Source organism: Ovis aries, chromosome 16 (genome assembly GCF_016772045.2).
Source record: "Ovis aries strain OAR_USU_Benz2616 breed Rambouillet chromosome 16, ARS-UI_Ramb_v3.0, whole genome shotgun sequence".
In the NCBI taxonomy this organism is placed as follows: Eukaryota; Metazoa; Chordata; class Mammalia; order Artiodactyla; family Bovidae; genus Ovis; species Ovis aries.
Genome location: NC_056069.1, coordinates 62,856,811 through 62,863,612, shown reverse-complemented (window position 1 = coordinate 62,863,612; position 6,802 = coordinate 62,856,811). Strand labels below are relative to the sequence as shown.

The 6,802-nt window shown below is 51.5% G+C and overlaps 1 long non-coding RNA gene across 1 annotated transcript; it reads left to right on the top strand.

The window, feature by feature from the left end:
• Positions 1–834: 834 nt before the first annotated feature.
• LOC105602628 (uncharacterized) lies at positions 835–6,117 on the top strand. Its single transcript, XR_009596723.1, has 3 exons — positions 835–1,200; positions 1,303–1,546; positions 2,422–6,117. It is a non-coding gene; the product is annotated as an uncharacterized LOC105602628 (long non-coding RNA).
• Positions 6,118–6,802: the final 685 nt, after the last annotated feature.

Below are 6,802 nucleotides of genomic sequence, written 5' to 3'. Positions count from 1 at the left end.
TGTGTGACTTCAGTCATTACAACAGTCCTCTGATCGAGTATGACTACTGTGAGGTCCATTTGTACAGACACGGAAACTGAGGTACAGACAGGCCAAGGACACTGCCTGAGTGAGCTGTATATGAAAATACCTGATACCAGTGCTTGCATCCACTGAAACTTTGCTTCAGTGGGATTCTGTCCACGGGATTCTGTCCACGGGATTCTCCAGGCAAGAATACTGGAGTGGGTTGCCATTCCCTCCTTCCGGGGATCTTTCTGTCCCAGGGATTGAACCCTCTCATGTCTCCTGCACTGGCAGGTGGATTTTTTTACAGCTAGTGCTACCTGGGTGCCTGGCACATAGTAACAAACAAATGTTAATTTCCTTACTGTTAATATTGTTCTAAATGCTTTAAAAGATCCTTAAGTACAGGCAGATGGATGAGCACAGAAGGTGGTGTGCAACGCTGGCTAGAAACTCCTGTAAAGCCACTCTCAGAGGGCTCTGCAGGTGTTAGGTTAGACCCTGCCCCCTCCCCACCGCCTCCTCATTTGAAACCATGACTACTGGGGCAGAGGAGGCGGGGTGGGGAGTGGGGAGTGGCGAGGGGAGGGGGGTAGTCCCTGCAGCCTTGTGGGGAGGTCTGACTTTCCAGCACCAGAGGAAACGGATGGAGAATTGGGAGGAGGGGGCCTCCCCTTGGCCCTTAGGGGAAGATCCGCAGTGGCTCCCAGAAGGAAAGACAGTGATGGGCGAAGCTGCCAATGAACGGTTTACTATAGGTTTTTAAAGATTAGAGACCCAGGAACCCCTGGCTTTCTCTATGCCCATCACCTGAAACCCATGCTGCCTCTGAGAAAACCCACGTGGCCACTCCCAGCGCCCCCAGGGGACAGGGGGTTGAGTTCTCCCAAGGGTGTCAGGAAAGTAATCAGACCAAACTACAAGAGGCAATTACGTCTTTGTTTGTCAGAAACTGTAAACAGAGAGCAAGCGGAGGGTTGCATCACACCGTCCCCAGGGCCCTGAGACACTTGCTCTGAAAACCAAAGCAGCGTCGGTCATGTTAAGGAATGGATATGTTTCATCAGAGGTGTCTGGTGCAGCAGGAAGACACCTTATCCAGAAAGAGGCCACCACTGATAGCGCCCCTTCCTGGCAGTGCTCCGACCCGGCTTGGTACCAAACAGCCTTTCCGGATCAGCTTAATGACATAAGGTACTTCATACTGTATTTTATTTAATAGCACAGTTGTTTTTATAGATGCCATGACTTGGTTTGCCTTCATCAACAGCATGCAATCATTTACCCTTTGTACAGGGCTTGGCACAGGTGGTTCAGATGGGAAAGAATCTGCCTGCAATCCAGGAGACCTGGGTTTGATCCCTGGGTCAGAAAGATTCGCTGGAGAAGGGAATGGCAACCCACTCAAGTATTCTTGGCTGGAGAATCCCCATGGACAGAAGAGCCTGGCGGGCACAAGAGTTGGACATGACTGAGCGACTAACACACAGCACTTTCAGACATGGTACATGCTGGGCATGAATGAAGGTGGAATAAAGAGGTAACTTTAGTAACATACATAATTATACAATCATAACAAGATCAGAGTGAGCTTGCTAGGGAAACTTGTTCCCTGTCATGCCTGTGGAAATCCCTCAACCCTAGTAGGTACGCCTGTCTTGAGAGGGCTGTGTCCCCAGGTGACCTGGAAATGGTATCACTGGGAAGATTTCACTCTGGATCTCAGGACAGGCAGAGGCAGAGGCTGGCTGGGAGAGGAGAAATAAAAGAGCCTCCTGCCTGAGCCCCAAGCTTCCATCCCAGAGAAGGGATGCTCCGAGGTGCTGGAGCCCGGGTGCCTTGTTGTATCCCCACCTCAAGCCGAAGGGGTTTGCACCAGCTGAGTGCTCAGATGGACGCAGCGGCAGCAGGACTGAGCTCCAGAGCTCGTAGGTGGGTTTGGGGTTCCAGAGTCCCCAGAATGTGGGGTGGCATTGGACACACTCGTCTTCAAGAGGAGGGGGCAGGTGAGACGGGGCCAGGCTGGGCTGGGGTTGTAGGGAAACGACCCTCCCTGATGCTCACTGGAGGTGATACCCGAATCCCTGCTGTGACTGCCCCCAGCCTCACCCTCATCTAGGAGCAGAGCCTGAGTGGAAAGAGCTCTTCCCACAACCTCCCTCCCTATTGAGAAACTGTTTCCCTGTGCGACAAGAAGGCCTGGGGGATGACGGCTTCTCACGACCTCTGGGCAGCACTGCTGTGAAGCCTGCCCTCAGATCCTCAGGGAGCAGGGCACAAACAAAGAATGAGGCCGTGGGGCCATGGACACGATGGCTGGGAGCCGTCTTTGCGCTCATTTCAGGGGCATGCTGGGTCTGCGTAACAGAACACCGCAGACAGGAACTTAAACATCAGGAATTTTATTTCACACAGGCCCCTCCTGGAAGGCCAGCTGTTCACCCCTCTTCGCCACTCCATTGGGCAGATTCCGGATGAAACCTTCCAGGTAGCCACGTGGGAAGCAGATGCACTCACACTTCACACTAACAGAGGCCTCGTGCACGCGGCTGTCATGGAACTCCTCAGAGGGCCTCTGACTCTCTCCCCAGGTAGGCTGGGACGTTCCTGGAGCAGCGCTGAGGTGGGCATTGCTCTTTTTCTGCTGAGAGTGGGAGCCGGCCTCTGCCTGGGGCGTGTGCTTTCCACTAGAAGGTGCCAATGGGAGTGGTTACAGACGCCACTCACATGACCACCACTGATTGGTTGGATGTGGGCACCTGATCCCAGCTGGGCCAATCAGAGCCCTTCCCTGAGATTCCTGAATTTGGGGAGGGAGCCGCTGATGTTAGACTCTGCTGGTGAGTACCCAGGGTCCTTGCTGGAGGAGGGGCTTGGGCTGGGGTAGGAGAAGGTGAACTCAGAGGCTGAGATAAGCCCTGGAGAGGATCGGCTTAGTCCCAAACGCTCAGAGGCCCAGCTAGGCCCTGAGTCTTTCCTGGATGCTATTAGCATTCCCTCCGGTTCCTTTTATTCTTCAGCCCAAAGCGTTCACTAATGTAAAGTCTATATTTCATTCTTTCTGCGTCTCCAACTGGTGGCAAAAGGCCAGGCATGCACTACATCTCACGTGATTATTGAGTGAATAAAATCGATATGCTCCAGGGGCCGTGTGGTAGTTTCACAGTGTTCCTCAGGGCCAGGCCTGCCTTACTGTTCCAGTACATGGAACCTGATAGACCACAACCTGTCACAGCCTCTCGCTTGTGTGTGTGTGTGTGTGTGTGTGTGTGTGTTAGTGGCTCAGTCGAGCCCAACTCTTTGCGACCACATGGACTGTAGCCTGCCGAACTCCTCAGTCCTTGGGATGTCCCCAGCAAGAATACTAGAGTGGGTTGCCTTTCCCTTCCCCAGAGGATCTGGGTCATTTCAAACATGTTGAACGGCATTTACTTCACAGGCACCTTCAGGAGACTGTCCAGGTTATTTGCAAAAGCAGTCTGCCGGCCTCCTGAAATCAGAACAGCCAGTGTTTTCCATCCTAAACTTGAGGATTAAGAGGCAAAGCCGTTGTAAGCAGAGCACCGGGGTCAGCACAGCTGTGAAGGCGTCCAGAGCAGGGCGCACAGCTCAGCACAGCTTGAGCCCAGGGAAGCCAGGACGCAGCCCCACAGGACAAAGAAAGAAGGAAAAAAGGAAGTCCAGATTTTATTTCCCAAAGTCATCTCAATTTTATTTCCTAGCTCACCTTAAAATCGATAAATAATTCAAGATGAGTGAACTGGTTAGGCAGTAGCATTATTTCCCCTCTGTGGCTGTGGCTACAGTAGGGGTGGAGACTGGGAACTTGTGTCTATTTTAGGAAATTAAGCATCTCTTTAAAAAATTATATTTACTTTGTATTTATTGGGTGGCACGGGTCTTAGTCGAGGCTTGTGGGATCTTTCAGTCATGGCCTGTGGGAGCCAGCTCCCTGCCCAGGGATTGAACCCGTGCCTGCTGCATTGGGAGTGCAGAGCCTTAACCACTGGACCACCAGGGAAGTCATGCTTTTACTGCTTATTTAAAATAAATCTTTTTTTTTTTTCTGATTATAAAGCATGCAAGTCTGCTTACAGAAGAGTATCAGATGCCCAGGGCTGGGGCATGGGAGAAGGGTCAGACTTGCTTGGCACCCACCTCTGAGAGGGCCAGTCCAGGGGGCCTGGCAGGGTGGTCGGGGTTGGGGGGGGCGGTTCTCCTGGGAAGGAACACATCCCAGGGAGAAGAGCCTCATACAAAAGGCTGGTCCTTAGTTTCTCTGCCACTGAAGCAGCAGGAGACTCACCAAGTCTGCAGAGCAGAGGGCCTGAAGTCACCCTTCATGGGAAGGGCTTCCTGCTCAGGGTGGGGGTGGGTGGTGGGTGTCGAGAGCAGTCTCTTGGGCCCTACTTCACCTGGGGTGATTCAAGGGAGCTCTCTTGGTGGCGGTGGCCTCAGCAGAGAGATTTGGTGGGGTTGGGGGTTACTCTAGATTATCCCCCAGCTTTGATACATTGAGCCTCTGGCCTTGGTTTCCATGGCAATAGCCTTGGAGTCCCAGACTGTGGTGGCCATGAAAGGCTGGGTCTGTCCTGGTGTCGGGGCTGGGTGGGGGGCAGAGGCTGTTCTCTTGGGACACTGGACGCAGTGTCTTTGGTGGGGCTGTTTCATGGAGTGTAGGCCCTCTGTTGGAAGCCTCACGGCACTGGCAACAATTCAAAGGAGTAATTAACCATGAGGTTCATTGTGTAGTTATCTGTTTTAGAAGTAGGGTGACCAACCTGTCTAGTTTGTCTAGGATTGCCTCAATGATAGCACTGAAAATGCTGCATCCCGGGAACTCCTCGGTCCTTTGCAAACTGGGACAGCTGGTCACCTTACTTAGCAGACAGATGGAAATCTTCATGAGCAGGACCCTTGGGTCTGTGATCCACAGCATCTCCTGAATCCCCACCCGGACACGGCACCCTGCACAGAGTGTGCATCCAATAAGTAGTCACCAAACAAAAAGGATGACTATTACTGGAAATGCTCTGCAAATATTTGCTAAATGAATGCCCTCTTGCCAGTAAATGAACTCTTTTCAATATTGTAATATATTGCTAATACATGGGACACACTGGATTTACAAACTTCCTTAAAAAGGAACAAAGATTTTTGTGGAAGTAAAGAGTGCTGGGTTGGGGGTGGGGGAGGGTAAGTTTAGCTGAGCTAAATCCTCTAAAAACAGATCAACAAATGACCTCCAAGACTTGATGTCTTGAATCAGTCTTAAGTGAGGATTATGGATTTCTGGATCTTCTCAGAAATGAGGGGCCAAAGCAGAAAGACAGATGTTGAAGAAATGCAACGATTAGGGAGAATAGGAACTTGTTACATGGCAGGTCACCTAATCGAGCAACTTCACAAACATTCCCTTGGATGAAATACATGAGATCATGGGCTTGGAGGAGTGACACGATTTGAAAGGAGGTCATCTGGTTGCTTTTCCAGCATGTTCTCCCACTTCCTCTTGACTGGGGACGCAGTGATGGAGCCAGTGGCCCAAGCCTCTAGATGCACCTGTACCTGTGGCTGATGACCGTGTAACGATGTTAAAACGATGGGAAGAACCTACACAGCAAGTCTGGTTGCTTGTTCCCTGCGTGTCTCCAAGGAAACCTGGAGCCCTGACCAGTCCTTGGCCCACCCTTGGGAGCATAGTTCTCAGGAGGCCTGTGATGTCAGTGATGGATGGTGTTGTGTTCGCCTGGAGCAGTGGACCATGCCCTGCTGGCCTGTTAGGACAGCTTTGCGCAAATGCCAAGACTGATGATGCGCGCCTGGTTTCATTGCTGGAGCCTGGAATTTCAGTTGCTGTGGCTGATTGATAGCCTGATGGGTCTATGTGACCCACCTCCCGTTAACACCTGGACCCTCAGGCGTGTGTGGGTTTTTTCCACTAGTGACTCTGCAGTTCTCTGCTGGAGAAAAAGCCTGTGCTTAGTGAGCTCAGATGAGGAGGCATGGCAGGGGGTCCCGTGCCGGACAACTGGGGATTCTGCCAACATGTATCTTTCCTTCCTATTTCTGTTCTGCATCCTCTGCTGAAATAAATCTTAGGATAAATCACATCGTGGAGTCTTGTCAGTCTTCCTAGTGAATCACCGAATGTAGGGAGGTGTGGGCCCTCCAGCCCAGAACAGGAAAGAGTGAAGACCAGTTCCTCTTTATTCTACTGGACACTGCCCAACCAAGGTCCAGGCCCTGCACACTCTCACTCAGCCCAGCACCTTCCAGGTTTGAATGCAGGTGGTGAGGAACAATGGGCGGAATAGTTACAGGCAAAGCAGGAGCTCCAACCATAATCCCCTTCGGGTGGGCTCCTCTTGGTCTCAGAGCCCTGGAGTCCACCCACCTGGGAAATGCTATGGGAAGCGTGATGCTGGGGCAGAAGGGGTAGGGCGGGTGAAGGTCCTTGGGGGGCAGATTTCAAGGTTCATTGCCTTTTGGAATCTCTGGGATTTCTGAACTCCAGTTAATTTACCTAACTGGAGTCAAAGCCACAAGGACTGCCCCGAACTTCTGTTACTTATTACTGGTTCAGCCAGGCAAGCACTTGGGGTCAAAGTACCCTCTGGCCCTGCAAATCCCCCTCCATGTGTGCAAATCTGTGTCACAGTCCAGAAGCACATTGCAAACCTATTGTCTCCTTCTATCTGTCTATCTACTTGACTATCTTTCATCTGTCTTTAATATTTCTGTATGCATAAACCGAATAGGCACAATTCAAACCCATTTTCTCTCCTTTAATCTA